Genomic DNA, 15,795 nt, shown 5'->3' with positions numbered 1-15,795 from the left:
GGTCTCAGCCGCTGTCTCTGTCCCTTTCCCATCACATTTACTTTATTTTGAAAATTCTGGAGCCAGATACGTGATCTATACTTTCTGTCCTCCTTCTCCCATGAAACAGCTGCCCTCTCTGACTCAGATATGCTAATTTGAGCTGAAAAGCATGAAGTAAGAAAGCCACAGGCATGTTTGCCTTAGGCCAGGATCTTGACGGTGTCTGTCTGTGATCCTAACGCCCCTTCCCTCTACATTTATGCCGAGCCCTCATGCTGAGAGCAGTTCTGCAGAGCAGCATAAAATCAAGGACTTAAAATATGCTCAAGCCCAGCTGCTTCACTGCCCTTGTCACAGTACAGACAGTGTAATGGAAGGTGGAAGAAGGCTCATGCTTCCATCCTTGTGCCAACCCAGGCTATGCAGGGTTAATAAATTGATTTATAATGCTGGGCTTTATGCTAATGAGGCTCCAGGATAGGCACATTTATTTATTGCTGCTGCCCTTAGAAGATCATTAAGAAAGGGTGATGTGGAAAACCAACCTGGAAGAGAAATACTCCATGTCACAACAAGTCAAACCAGATCACCTCTGTCACACCCTTGGGCTCTGTTTTCGGCACCAATGACACCATGTGCTTTCAGAGCTGCAGCTGGCAGGTCCTCAGCAGGGCAAGATGACCACTTGGTGCAAATTCTTGCTCCTGATTTACCATCTGAGGAAGTGCTAAAGCAGTCATTGATTAATTTTAGAGTTGGCTGGGGAGCAGAGCATAGTCTCTAGACCATGGACTCCCACTATGACTGGTGCCTTTCCAACATCACTTCTGCATGTGACTTATGCATGTTCCTCCCCAGCTCTTCCTCAGAGGCAACTACTTAAGAAACAATCCTCTCCAAATCTAGGCCATGGAGACCTCTGCTTGTTTCCATTCAGCGTATAATTACACAGAGAATGTTGTTTGACTCATTGGCTCTGCTCCAAGCCGATGAACAGACAGTAAACCATGCCAGGGTAAGAGATAAAACACATGTGCATAAGAGTTCCACTTACAGCTCTTTGCTTTGATTCTGCACTCATCCCCCCTTACACACATTCTTGCCCAAATTGCAGTTTGCAGCCTAACACAAGCTCAGCTCAGTGAGAAAGCTCAGCTATGGGCTTCTCCTCCACATTCCTGGACAAGCAGAGGTTTGATGGAGGTAAAAAGGCACTTATGATCCTCCAGTCTGGCTAAAATCTTCACACCCTCTCCATCCAGATGTTGCAACATCTGGGGATGCAGAGTAGACAGGAGTTATGGTGCAATCCTGAAGAGTACAGCAAGATGGCACAGACTTGGGACCTACTTTTACCCTAAACACAACGTTATTGTCTTTCATAAATCCTCCCTCAGGCCATAGCTTTGGCCAGCAGCAGATTCTGCCTGCCCTGCACCCCATCCCACCATCCAGCAGTGAACCAGACTGGACCCCGGTCTGCAAAAAAACACTTTTGATTCATTTTTGATTCTGCAATCATTTCATAAGATGTTTGTATAATCTCATAACATGAGATGTTTGTATAATCTCAAGGAAGGAGATACTTAAAGTTTTTTGTCTGTGCAAACATTTCTCTCACTTGGGAGACTATGACGTGCACAAGACCTAGGGTGCCCAGGACCACCCCAAAGAAGTAACAGGAAAAGAAACTAAAATTCAGAGTTTTTCATCTCAGGGAAAAGAGGAAAAATATATTTGAGAGAGGAAGGTCACAGAGATGGGAGGAAAAAAAATCTCTTGATTAGATTTCTCCCCGACTAAAGTCCAGTCAACTGACCTGCAGATTTGGCTTTTTATAAGATTGCTATCACCATCACATTCTAGTTGAAAGTGTCCCTGACCATGGCAGGGGGGTTGGAACTAGATAATCTTTAAGGTCCCTTCCAACCCAAACCATTCAATGATTCTATGATATCTTAAGTGTTTTGACATTATTGCTTGACAGAGGAAATAATTGAATGCTCTTCAGTTTATGTGCCAGCATTGTCCCAGTACATTTGGGACAGAGCAGCCGAAGATACGGAGCCCACCCTCAGGTGAGAGTAAAAGCCAAGAAGCATGAATCACCCTCTGCATTTCCCTAAGAGCAAACCAGGTTGTTAAAAGAATCATATATTTCACCTCCTTTCACTTTTAATTACTGTTTGCAAGGTACATCTCCCAGCAGCAGGACCTTGTGTCCATGACTGCATAGAAAGGCAAGGGTCACATTTACATATCCACACGCTTCAAGAAAACTGCAAAGGCATCCCAGCTATTGGTGTCAGCAGGACTGGAATATTCCCATCTGCACTAAGGGCCACTGAGTGAGCTGCAAGAGCCTGGTGTGTGTTCCCTACCTTTAGCATCATTGTGGGTTTTTGCCTCCAGCCTGCTGTGCCTATCAAGGATGGGGAGAGGCATTTTCTCTCTCATTACCGTTCCCATTAATACAGTTGTATTTTGTGAGATGTTTGTTTACATGAGCCTTCTTGGTTCTCTCCTCTCAGGGGAGCCATTAATTTATCTGCTTTGCTTTCCATCAGTGAGAGTTGACAGAGGGAGTTATGGGTTAACTGCTCTGTTTAGAGCAAGTGGCAGGTGCTGGTATCACTCAAACTAAATGAAAATATAAATATCTTTTTACCTACCCAAGAAATCAGCTTAAATGCACAGACCCCAGTGTTTAGGTTCAACCTGTTAGTAAACTTAATGACCCAATGTGGCACTGAACATGTTTAGTGACAGCTTGCGGGCTGGACTGCCCCAGACCCCAGCTACATATAATTATAGAATGAAAATTTCAAAAATGCCTTAATTGCAAAAGGCGAAATGCTTATAATGCCAGAAAGGAGCCTAATTTTGGAGAAAAACCTGCCCCATCAGGGGCCCCTTGAGGGTCCTCAGGGGCAAATCAGAGGCTCCCAAGGTCACAGGTTACATCTGAAAAAATTGTCAATGTGCTTTCTTACATTTTTCTTTGTAGTTTCATTTTGGCTCACTCTGGGAAGGAGATTTCCAAAAGACTCCAATTTCTTAATTTCATTCCTTTTCATCCTCAGCACTGACATTTTTGAAGGCTGAAATATGATGCAGTGCAGCCCATACCATAAATGTGAACGTTAAAAGCTTTTGTACAGGGAGCTGAGCTTATGAAGCCCTATTTTACTCCCCAAGTGAAATGAATGGAAAATACTTCCATATAATTTAAAGGACTTTGGATCAGATGCACAGTTCACAGAAGCCATGCTGGTGTAAAACCCAGTGCCAGTCAGGAGATGACACAACTGGTCAGAAACATAGGAGAAAAATAGTGATTCATGGAGTATCTTAAAACATAGCTTATAGACAGCATGATTTAAAAAGCAAAAAGCTACAAAGCTGTAAGAAAGATCTGATTTTTTTTTTTAACATTCATTTATCCTACACGGGATACCAATAATTGCTACTGAAATAAAAGGGAAGGAAAAAAAAAGAAAGAAAAGGGAAGAAGGAGGAAGAAAAGGGAAGAAAAAGAAGGAAGAAAAGGGAAGAAGAAGAAGAAAAAGATGCTGACTGCATTTGATTTGTTTGCTTACAACAGTTTTCAACTTTTCTTAAAAGCAATGTGGTAAAGACATGGCAGAGACAATAAAGTCTTAACAGAAATTGCAATTAAAGGCAGAGAAACTTCATCTGTAATTTAGAAGGAATAGATGAGGTGTGGACATGGTTCAGGGGCGTTCAGCAAGGCAGCTTCCATGAAGCAGCATCAGCTCTCTTGGCAAGAAATGGAGTGATGCTATCTCTCAGAGTCACAAAATGTACACCTGCCCATGTGTGATAGGGGCAAGAGCTGGCAAAGTTGTAGCAGAAGGGCTACTAGAAATCTCCAGTTCTACTGCTTGAAAACTGATTAGAAATACAGATTTTTAGATCAAGCAAGTTATTGCAACCTTAAGTGGAAACACCTCCTTCTTCCAGTTTAGATGATAGAAAAGAGTATCCCAATCTATTTTCCTTTTCACCCCAGGGTATTGCCCTCTTGCCTGAGCCTTGCATCTAGTTGTGAAACCAGACTGATATTAATCTAGCTCGAATAAAGTTGGGGAGACTAAAAAAATTTAAAAATAAGGATTTTGCAGATAAGGGCTCTTTTTCTTTTAGTTTACAGACAATTTCCCTGATCTGCTTATGGTGTGGTTTTATGAACAGCTGCATCAGTTTCCCCAGGGAGGCAGGAAGCAGCAGGGTGGCTGAGCCCTAGCAGGAGGGAACATCTCAAGCAGGGTTTGTCATCAGAAACATTGAAACGTGGAACTGTTCCTCTACCGAGGCTGACATTTTCAAACCCAGGAGCCTGAACTTTGGTGAAAACAAACTTATGTTTAAAGGATTCTTGGCAATTGGATTTCCTGCAGATTTCTGCATCCAACAGATGCAAGCATTGATCCAGTTTCACTCGGGCAACGATAAGTACAATGAGACATTTGGCTTCAGAAGCTCACGACAGAGGATGTTGCTGTCTCCTCTGTCTCCATCTGTACTGCTTCCTTTACAGACATAATTGCTAATAAATTAACATTTGTATAATACTTTGAAAATCATGAACTTAAATATAGGTTTTTATTAGCTCATATCCTGGCAAAATATTTCTTTCATACAAATTACTTTTTGTAATTGAATTATCCTTTGTGACTTTTAAAACTTACAAATGGTTGGACCTCTGCTATTCATCATTCTTCTCTGCCAGGTAGGAAGGAAATTGGGTCAAGAATTTATTGCAAGAAAGCAGATAAGCATTTTACTTTAGGGTTCTTTTATGTCCATGATTCCAGTGAGCCTAATAATCTTTGCAAATCATTAGCATGTCTTGGCCCAGGATCCATCCTGAAAGTGTATGATCTCACCTCATAAGTTTCTTGTTAGACTCCTAGACTCTCTCAGACATCTTCTTAGTACTGATATGTCTCATAAATTATTTATTGAAATGACATGCTTAAAAGCATCAAAAAAGACCTTTTACTTGGCTGTGAAACAGCTAAGAATGGTTATATCTGTTTTTCATAAAACGGGCCCAAAAGGTTAAATGCCTTGTCCAGGATCACACAATAAATTAGTGGTACAGCAGGGCATAATAGAAACTAGTGCTGTTTCCCAGACTCTTGCACCTCAGAAGCAGACATAACTATCTCTTCATCTCAGTATTTATTGGATGGTCCAAAATGAAGATGGTTTACTTGCAATCTGAAACCCATGGCCTTCATCTCTTAAATTCTTTTGTCTTTTGAGCTGGGTAGAGATGCTGAACTTGGTGCTTTGGGTTTGGGTGGGTTTTTTTCATTTTCCAGAAAACACACTTTCCAAAGATAGGCAGTCACCTATGACTTCAAATGAAACATTCATAAGTCAGAGATACCCACTGAATAAGACTCCTTGTGTTTTTCCAAATGTGCTCTAATGAGTCTCAGTCAAATGATGGAACCTGTTGATAAGTTTTGCATGTGAAAGATTGTGTTTGTTGCATCTATTTGAAACAAATAGTAATAATTAACATTTATACAGCACTTTCTGCTTTTTAAGCACTGCACAAACACTAATTACTCTTGGTTTAGTGTAAGCTAATGTAATCCCACTCTGCTTTACAATCTATTTGCCTCTTTTGTTGACTGAGAGCTAGTTCAATTACTTCTAATCTTTGGTCTAGCTAGTCATTAAAGGTATGACTAAGAAGAGCCATTTACATCTTCAATTGCCTTCTCCCCTCCCCAGCTCCTTCATTTGCTTTTTCCTTTTCTTCCCAATGTCTTTTTGCTGAATATTCTTAAAGCTGGATTCCTTAGCATGGTAGCAAAGCTTTTCTACAGCAAAACAGTGAGCCTTTCCACTCATTTTATTAAATGATATAAAAACGTAGTCTTATAAGAATGATTTAATAAGTCATTCTGTTTTGCCACAGGAAGTCACGTACAAGATGTTTTCCTATGGTAAACCAAAAGATTTATCACTTAGTCACTAAATTAGTGATCTTAATACCAACAGTGCAGACTTTATTTTCCAGTTTGGACTTGGATAAACAACTTAGTCTCTTACCTAGCATTTTATCTACTGAAATATATGAAAATTATTTGGCTTTCAGAAATACTGGCACAAAATCCAAGACCTCTAGTAAACAGGCTTCTGATGTCCAAACAGGAGCTGACCTTTGTGTAGTCTCTGCCACTGACTTCTTGCATTATTTGATCAGGTCACTTCCCTGTTCTGCCTCTAACATGGGGTAGATGCAAATGTACCCCTTCGAATGGCTAAATCAGTAAGAAATCACAAACGTGCAGCAACACAAATGAATAACTTAACTGTGTGGTGAATGCAACCAAATTTAGACTCTTAGTCCTGAATCAGTCAGCCTAGGGGTCCCCTTGGAATCCATAAGGAGAAGGAGTCATTTCCAGATAAAAATAATTTATCCATGATTGTAATAATTGTCTAAATTAATTTTTATATGAATTTTGCCCTAGAAATTACTCTTTTTTCTTCATTGATTGTAGAAGGAATCAGTTTTGAGTAGTTTGGCTGTAGATATTTGAAGGACTGATATCCACAGTTAGGTGAGACAAATCTGACTTATCACCCTGACTGATCATCCTGCCATGTAGGTGCACAAAGCATAAAAAGAGAATACAAATTTTACCTTCTGAGTTTTTACCATGTACTAAAAATGAAAAGTAAATAAAAATAAAACCCTGCTATTTTTCTGATACCTTTGGTCAAGTAGAAAAGCAGTAATTTGCAACAATAGAATAAATGTAATGTTATATATTTTCCTCTGAGCTACAGTATCAGTTATTATAACCTTAGTATACTACCTCCTTAATGCACCTTGCAGTTGAGCAGCATTTGTGTATCTGTAAGAGTGTATTAATTTCTGGTTTGGAAGGTCATAGAATCATAGAATCATTGAAAGGTTTGGATTGGAAGGGGCATTCAAGATCAACTAATGGGCAGGGACACTTTCCACTGAACTAGATTGCTCAAAGCCCCACCCAACCTGGCCTTGAACACTTCCACAGACAGGATATCCATAGTTTCTCTGGGCAACCTGTGCCAGTGCTTCACCATTCTCACAGTAAAGAATTTCTTTCTAATATCTAATCTAACCCTGCCCTCTGTCAGTCTGAAGGCGTTCCCCCTTGTCCTATCACTACTTATCCTTGTCAAAAGCCCCTCCCCTTGTAACCCCTTTAGATACTGGAATGAGCTCTAAGGTCTCTCCCTTTGTTTCAGAAAAAAAGCAACATTTTCTATTTCTAATTTACTATTTTAATCTCTCTATTTTTCCTCCATAGGCATTTTACCTAAGAAAAATACCCTTCCTACTGCATAAGCTTGATGTGTCATTGAAAGTTAAGCTCTGGACACGGTAGGGGTTACACTGATTAATCAATCCTTAGCATCTCTCAGTGCACTCTGATTATCTTACATAGAAGTCCTAAAATAAATCAATTCATGGGCCTTTGCAGTCTTTTTTTCAGATAACTCCTGTTTTAATAACCTCAGTTTGAAGTTTGACCCTTTGGGGGACTTTATCAGAACAAGAAAACAGGTTGGTTTCTTTCCCTGATGAACGAAAGCCAGGACAGATTACGCAGTACTACAACATCTGTGACAAGAGCAGGGACAATTTTTAACATGATGCTGTAGTAAGACAAGAACAGGTTGGCCTTGTGACTAATCCTGCAGGAGTTTTGTGTGTTAGTTACTTGAATCAAAGGAACTGAATAAGATAGTTGACTTTGCCTGCAGAAGAAGGATGGTAATACTTTTTTCCCTATGCTGTGTGTCCTGCTTGGTTAGGTGAGAGCTTCCCTCTGCTGCAGGAAGTTTTCCATCATGCTGTTCTGCAGAGTGTCTATATAAATAGTGTTAAGAAATAGGCAGATACAAAATAAATCTGTCCCTAGAAATGCTTTTTGAGCATAGCTGAGTGTATTCCTCCAAATTCAGCTGAGCCTATGACATCCCCTGCCATTCGATAGCAGTAGTGAAAGCCAATGCAAGCATAAACTATTATTCTTTTGTTTTCACAGCCAAGCCAGTGAAAAGGGGGGGGGGGGGGGGGGAATTCAGATCTTGCAAGTTTCACGTTACAGATCTCCTTCAATTCAAGCTGTCACCCTGCGCGCTGCTCAGACCCCAGTCTGCATCCGAAGGCTGTAGAACAGGAGATGCTCTGAACTCTTCTGTTTCACACAGGTGGTGCACACCAACGTGATAGTTTTACTGAGGGATACAGAAACATGGCAAGCTTTACTCTTTGAACTTTATCTACCAACAGGTTTCTCTTTGTTTTACTGCAGCTGATTGCATCAGTGTTTTTAGAGGCGGGATTAGAGCCTGTGGTGGTGGCCACAGGGAGAAAAGGCAGACATACTTTCTTTCCTAAAAGAGCCTCCATTCACTTCTCTTCAGTGGGACCAGAAATAGTGCATAATAGTAAAAAATAAGTTGCATCTGAGAATGGGTTGAGTTCAAAGGCTTCTTTCTTATGGAAAAGGCTGAGGGCTCATCAATATCCCCACAAAAGACAAGACTGTAAACAGCAACTTTAAAGGAGACAAGTACTTCTTCACACAACACATAATCACATTGGAGGGCTGTTCACAGGATGTTGCAAAGGCCAAAAGTATTTAAGAGTCAAATGGGATTAGGCAAACTCTCAGAGGACAGGTTTATGAAGGACTGCCAAACCTGGTGGTCCTGCAAAGAAATTTCTTGAAGCGTATGGAGGGGAAGGGCCAACCTTAATCAATAAATCACCATTCACAACCACTTTCTCCTTCTTCTCTTCCAAATTGACTACATCCAGTCCATGCAGGGGTAATAAAGATGGATAGTTTCCTTGTTCAGTATATGACAAGAAAAGCAGGAATACAGAGATAGTGTATCTACATGTGGCAGTTCACTTACCTAGTTGTGGAATAAAGAGGTTGAATGGCGCAAGGTGTGTATGGTAATTGTCTTGGGATTCTTGCCACATTTTCATATGGGTCACCATTCTATTACAAAGGTTTCCTGTAAGCTGCAGCAGAACACTGAGAATCAGACACAAAGCTTACCCAAGAGTGGGTACAAAGCTTAGCACCCTGAGCAAGCCCTTTACCAACCTTTTCTTACTGTCTAGGAGATGAGACACTGGCACTGGTTGCCAAGGGAAATTGTAGGTGCCCTGACCCTGGAAGTGTTCAAGGCCAGGTTGGAAAGGGCTTCGAGCAATGTGGTCTAGTGGAAGGTGTCCCTGCTCATTGCAGGGGGTTGAAACTAGAGGATCTTTAATGTCCCTTCCAACACAAAGACACCTTCTTTGTTGTCATAGTATCCATTCTACTGTTCTATGACTAGAGATTATCAAATATGTTGCTTTACCAAAAAAAAAAAAAAAAAGTATGTTTTTCTTTTCTGGAAGAAAAAGAAAAGATTCTCCCAAGCAAATTAAGGAAACCTGTGCCGAGGGCTTTCACCTAGGATGCTTGAGACACATTCAAAACTACATCCTGTCTGATTCAGATTAAGGACTTAAAATTTAGCCCTCTGTATCCCAGATAAGAGCCCAAATTATCAGATGGTGCATGATAGAGGAAGTATGGGAATGCTTTCAGTGACTACCTGCATTCTGTGTCACCAGTTCTTTCTCACTCTGAGATTTGCTGATAAACAGGCTGATTTCACAGAGGTTTTGGATGTTTGGCACATCATACACATAGTGTATGACATAGTCTGACATAGGGAATCAGGAAAAACTTCCAGGCTGAACCTGAAACAGCCTACATGGTCAGGAATGTCTCTTCTGGCATTTATTATTTAAATACCTTTATGCATTATCTATTCAATTGAGGTTCTGAAGAAAATCCACTTCATCCAATAATGGCTAATAGACTCATAATGAAAATTTCAATATAAAACTAAGATTGCTTCAAAAGTAATTTCCATTTTAGGGAAAGATAGAGTAGGGTTCTGATGATTGCAGCTGCAAACTACTTATATTAGTCAAAAACTATTCCAAAGCTTTGTTAATTTCTGGCCCCAGAATCTTCCTCTAGCACAGCTTAAAGGCTCCAGCCTGTGAAAGAAGACTTAGGGCTTTGCAAACCAAAAATAATTGAGATAATTGCATTCCAGCCTCTTTCACACTTTTCCACCATACCTCAAAGCTCAACCACTGTTTCAAACTTTCCTGGACCTCCAACTCCTTGCAGTTTTCGATTTATTCACAAAAAGGTCACAAACCACATCTTTTGGACAGGACATTACCAAGTGCCTAGCAAGCAGAAGAAAGGCTTAGTGGTTAAGACCAGAAAAGGGAGGTTTGGTTTACTTTCTTTGAGCACTGAGTTGAAGCCAAGTAGTATTAATTCAACTGTTCCTTTTCCTCTCTTGTGCCTGCTTCTTTCCAAAGCCTTTGCCAAAAATGTGAGAGGATGTTGTACCCATAGCTTAATTTATTTCCTACAAAGACCTTGTGGGATTTGAACCTCTGTTATAAATCTGAAGCTTAAAGTTTAATAAAAAACACAGAAGTCCTTTATGTTATTTAGAAGGACTTCCCAGAAACATGGTAAATGGCACCACACTGTTTAAGTCACGGCTATGTATTTATTAAAATCAGATCATTGCTGACTCTGATCACTGGGCAATACAAACTTGATTTGAATCAGACCTGAGTACATGCCTAAGCATTTGCTGAATGCATCATAACATTCACCCCTACATTTATGCCAGCTTTGTGCTTTAGACTAGGTGTGGAATGGGAGGCAATATCACAGATCATTCTGGACAAATGAAAATTATCAAATAAGACTTCCCAGGTTCAACATTTTGTGTAAAAAAGGCCAGGTTTTGTCAAGGTCAGGCTGGATGTGGCTCTGAGCAACATGAACTAGTGGGAGGTGTCCCTGCCTATGGCAGAGGGCTTGGAACTAGATGATCTTTAAGGTCCATTCTAACACAAGACTTTCTGTGACTCCATGAGGTTAGAATATGGAGCCTCAAACAAGGCACTTGCATCCTCATGGAAGTGTGGTGGGACTGTTGCAGCGGACTGCACTCTTTCAAATAAGGTGTAAAACACCAGGTGATGACCAAACTTGGTGTAGGATATTCATAACCACAGACACAAAGTCATTTAATCATCTGAACTGACAACATCTTTGGTTGCAGCTTAGAATCCTAAGTTTAATTTCCCAAATAACATTGCTGGTCTGGCCCCAATATCTGTTGCTACCTTCAAGGTTATTATACAGCAAGGTGAAAATCTGTTTCTCTTTTGACTCTGAGTGGGGTTTTCATCATTCACCATGGGATTTCACTGGTCAGACACAACTGCAATTGTACATGCTCCACAGTTCTTCTGACTGAAGGACACTATCCAAACATGAAAGAGAATCTTGTTAATAATACCTGAGGTTCATGCTGCTCTTCTCCAACAAAGATTTCAGATGCACATTGGCCAAGATTTTTTTAATTAAGTATTCTACTGTGCTTATGTGACTTGGTTCTCAAAAAAACCCAGGGCTCAGCATCAGACTCAGCCTGGGAGATCAAGAGTTTGCTCTCAGTTGTGTTGCTGTCTTCTTGTACCACCTTAAGCAATTCAGTTTGACTTCATATGGCTCATATCTTCCTCTATAAAGTGAAGGAAACAATACTTGCTCACTACTTACCAGCATTAGGTATTAGTTAATGTTTTGATTTGTGGAGCTCAAAGGAGGGAAAATAAAACTCAGCTGCCTCTCAGTATTCTATAGCTTTGCTCATTCTACAAAGGGCAGCAGCAATAAAAAATACAGAAAAATATTGCCCTAAGCAATGAAATGAGAAAATCTAGTTTAAGAAGACAAAAAGCAGGCCCTACCAAGGAAGATGATGCTATTTTTGCATAGGGAGTCTTGCAGAGGAAAACAGATGCCTATGGGAAGTCACTTTGCTTCTTCCAGCACAAAGGTGGAGGTGGAATCAACCCACCAGAATTCATGCTCACGTTTTCATGGAGTCAAGATATTTCACTCTTCCAGTTTTCTCATCACCTTGTTACTGTAACTATATGGGAAACACATAAAGCTATCTCTTCTATATAAACCCTCACATTTTGACAGAAACTTGGATGATATGACATGCTGCCTTCCAGAACAGGTGCTGTCTATCACCTTGCTGCTAATCTCTGTGATTAGTGACCTGCAATGTAAGTCAGCTATAAAAGACCACCTGTCCTTTTTGCTGTAAGCACATCCTAGCATATCGCTTTGTGGTGTCACACTCTCTTGTCTGGTTTTTGATTGATGCAAGTTTGTCTTTTGAGCAGTGACTCAGAAAATAAATCATCCCCCTTGCCATTCATTGAGTGCGATTCTGCAGCACAAAGACGGTGTGGTTAATCAAAGCTCCAAAGAGCAACAAAAAGCAACAGAACTGAGAATAAGGAGGATAGATATAAAGGATAAAACATCATAAAAAGGATTATTTGGGAGCCAACCAAAGCAAAAGCAGAACACAAAGAGCTGCAAATAAGCATTGCATTTGCTGCACTACCGCACCAGAACTAGAAAGCTGATTTTTTTGTTCCACTCCTTGACATATATGCAAGGATGTGAGAAGAGTCCCACATCTCTGAAAAATATAACTTTTTCAAGTAGTCTGATTTTATATGTCTTTACATGTGAGTAACCCTTTCTGGGGTCAGTGGGATTTTTCTGAGTAGAATAAGTAAAGCTTATTTCTGTTTTGAACTGCACCCCAGATCAGCTTGTGGTCCTACTGGGATTGCATACACAGAGGGCTAACAAAAATAAGAATGGCTATTGCCATTAACTGGCCTTAAAAAAAAAATTTAAAAAAAATGGAAAAAAGATGAAATTGGCAGACAGCAGGAATGATAAAAGAATCAAAAAAGAGACAGAAACACTGCATTATAGGACAAGAAAGTACTTTCCAAATAGAAATGGTTCAGAGCAGGAGGGTTTTGTGCTTAGGGAAAAGGAGCACAGGGATCAAAAGGAACCTTATTAGAAGCCTTGGGTTTTTTTACATCCAGTCCAGCAAGTTTATGGAAGCTTTTAAAATTATGAGGAGCAATCATGAGCTACAGACGGAAAGAAACTGGTGGTTGAGTATGTAACTGAGACGAGTATGATTCTTTGTATTCGCCGTGGGCCAGAGAAGTCAGGAAAAATGTGAGGTGTTGATGGCACAGATGAAATTGTAGCAGAAGTGAAATCTAGACACAAGAAGTAGCAGATAAAAAATAATAATCTATCACAGAAACATTATGAGGCAAATTCCCTGACAACACAACTCTACTGAACGTAAGGTATCTAAACCATCTGGGAATTGGGCCATAAAACTCAGATGACAAGAACTGCATGTCCATGGAGAAGTGCTGGAAATTTACTTAAGTCAGTTAAATGCAACAGTTCCTTCTTTAAAAAAAAAAAATTAAAAAAAAAAAAAAAAACACTTCACTATGTTTTTGGGAGGTGACCTTTCTAGTTGGAAAGTCAAGCCAAGTGGTGAGGGAGAGAGAAATAAAAAGTTGAGAAGAGCTAAATTTGTAAAGATATGAATGAATTGGGAATAGAAACACTGTTAGAGAGGAATGTACATGTGGACGGTGCAAATTTACAGGGCTATTTTTGATGAACTGTAGGAGGAATTTCAGGTTTTCAGCACCTTTCTTTACAAAAAGAAAACTCTCCATCTGGTGGGAATTCAGTCAATTTCCTCATGGTTTTTTGTCATTTCCTAAGTTGCAAGGTTACTAATGGTAATTACAGACCCTGTTTGTACCTTGTGGCTCTAACTGTGCAGAAAGGTTATCTTGGCACACGTGCCTCTCCCGGTAGAGGGGTTTTAAATGACTAGCCCTCAGTAGGAATTGCTACAATGCTCGGAAACAGATAGAAGCCACCTTTCCTCATTTCTTTCTTATAGAGTAACTGTTCTTGCTCACATTTTGCTATCTCCGTCCCCCATGACAATAAACCACAATTTTAGTGTTCATTATAACAGCTGTTACTACAGGGCTGTTGTGAAGGAGCTTGTTTTGAGGTGTTTTATTCAAAAGTATAACAAACCTGGTCCTTCTCAGGATTTCACACAAAAAAAGATGCTTTAAAGCAGACAAATTGACTCAATAACAAGTGCAAAAAAGTCACAATTTTTCAAGCCAAAAAGGGTGGTGTTTTTTTTAAGAGAACAAGACAGTGCACTGAAAAGCAATCAGATATTCTATTTCTTTTAGCTCTCTCCAGTGTGAAAGCACCAATATGTTTGATTCAATGCAAAAAAATATATACCATTATTTGGTAGATCTCTTGCATGCTACTACTGGTCCGTAGCATAACACAATTTCCTTCACTATGGCTTCTACGTTCAGGCCTTACTTTTTGTATATTTGGTCTACAAAACATTTAACATGTGTCAGTTTTGGCTGGTGAGTAATCCCATTTGCATTCACTCTGTTGAATTTACATGACTGATTTAAATCAGTGAGTTCAGTGAGTTTAAAAACATATTAAATAAAAAACATATTAAAAATGTATTAAAACATAATCCAAGTGGTGCTCAAATCTCTGGGAATGATTTAAGTAAAGCTCAGTTATAAGACACTCCTTTTCCCCTCATCCTCCCATCAATGTTTGACAATTTCTATGCGTTTTGCTGACAAATAGAAAGCATGAACTTGGTCTGACACCATCAGTGGAATAAACTGTAAGAGAATGAAGTGCATTTTTTTTTAATATATAGTAGTGTCTTCGTTTCCTGGAAAGAATCCCACAGGAACTGTACAAGGTGTTGGAATTGGGGTCTATCATTGCAAAGTTCATTTTGGAGGTTAAAAGGACTAAAACCCAGTTAGCAGTTTTAGCAAAATCAGAATTGCAGAAATAGGAGTGTTGTCATGGTTTATCCCCATGAGAGTTCCAAGAGTGTAATCCTCCTTTGCTTTGCCCAGCTGCAGGTGTATCTCACAACCTTCCTGCAGCTCTTGTTCCTTCCCGTAATCTCTCTTCAACTCCAGTATTTGTTTACTTTTGCTTGTGTCAGACACTTTGGCAAGTAAGGAATTGCTAATAAAATGTTGTCTTCAGGCTTCAGCATTACAATTATGATTTGTAGGTTTTCAGAAGACTCTGTGCCAAGAGTCTTCTATCCTTCAAACACTCATATTTTGAAACCCACAAATGCCATATTATACCACATCCCTTTAAGCCAACCTGCAAAGCTCACAGAACATCCATCCTCAGCTACTGCATCATAGCTGTATGAGGGCAGGTGTAGATTAGATATTAGAAAGAAATTCTTTACTGTGAGGGTGGTGAGGCACTGCCACAGACTGTTTAGAGAAGCTGTGGCTGCCCCATCCCTGGAAGTGTTCAAAGCCAGGTTGACTGGGACTTGAAGCAGTCTGGTCTAGTGGAAGGTGTCCCTGCCCGTGTCAGGGGGGGCTGGAGCTAGATGATCTTGAAGGATCCTTCCAACCCAACCCCTTCTAGGATTCTATGACCCTGTGAAATCCGGGACACAACATCTGTACCAAGGCTGGGGTGTGAATCATGGAGGAGTAAGATTTTATTAGTACATTCAGGGTTTAGACTTTTAAGAGAGAAATGACACCAGAATGTGATTCAGTCCTTGCCATACATTTCCATATGTATTTCCTATGAAAAAGACCAATAACTGATAGGTTCTTTCTTAACCTCTTCCTTTATGTTTTTAAATGCTGCTGGTAAAGAAAATTTCCTGAGGTGGCATTTAGAGACT

The 15,795-nt window shown here is 40.0% G+C and overlaps 1 protein-coding gene across 17 annotated transcripts in view; it reads left to right on the top strand.

Annotated features, from left to right (window-relative positions):
• TENM4 (teneurin transmembrane protein 4) overlaps positions 1-15,795 on the top strand; it is a 1,582,078-nt gene that overhangs the window by 1,209,604 nt on the left and 356,679 nt on the right. The gene's annotated exons all lie outside the window — the stretch shown is intronic.

The sequence above is a fragment of the Pseudopipra pipra genome, chromosome 2 (genome assembly GCF_036250125.1).
Source record: "Pseudopipra pipra isolate bDixPip1 chromosome 2, bDixPip1.hap1, whole genome shotgun sequence".
Taxonomy (NCBI): Eukaryota; Metazoa; Chordata; class Aves; order Passeriformes; family Pipridae; genus Pseudopipra; species Pseudopipra pipra.
The sequence above is the reverse complement of the archived record's forward strand: the minus strand, read 5'-3'. Positions and strand labels throughout refer to the sequence as shown.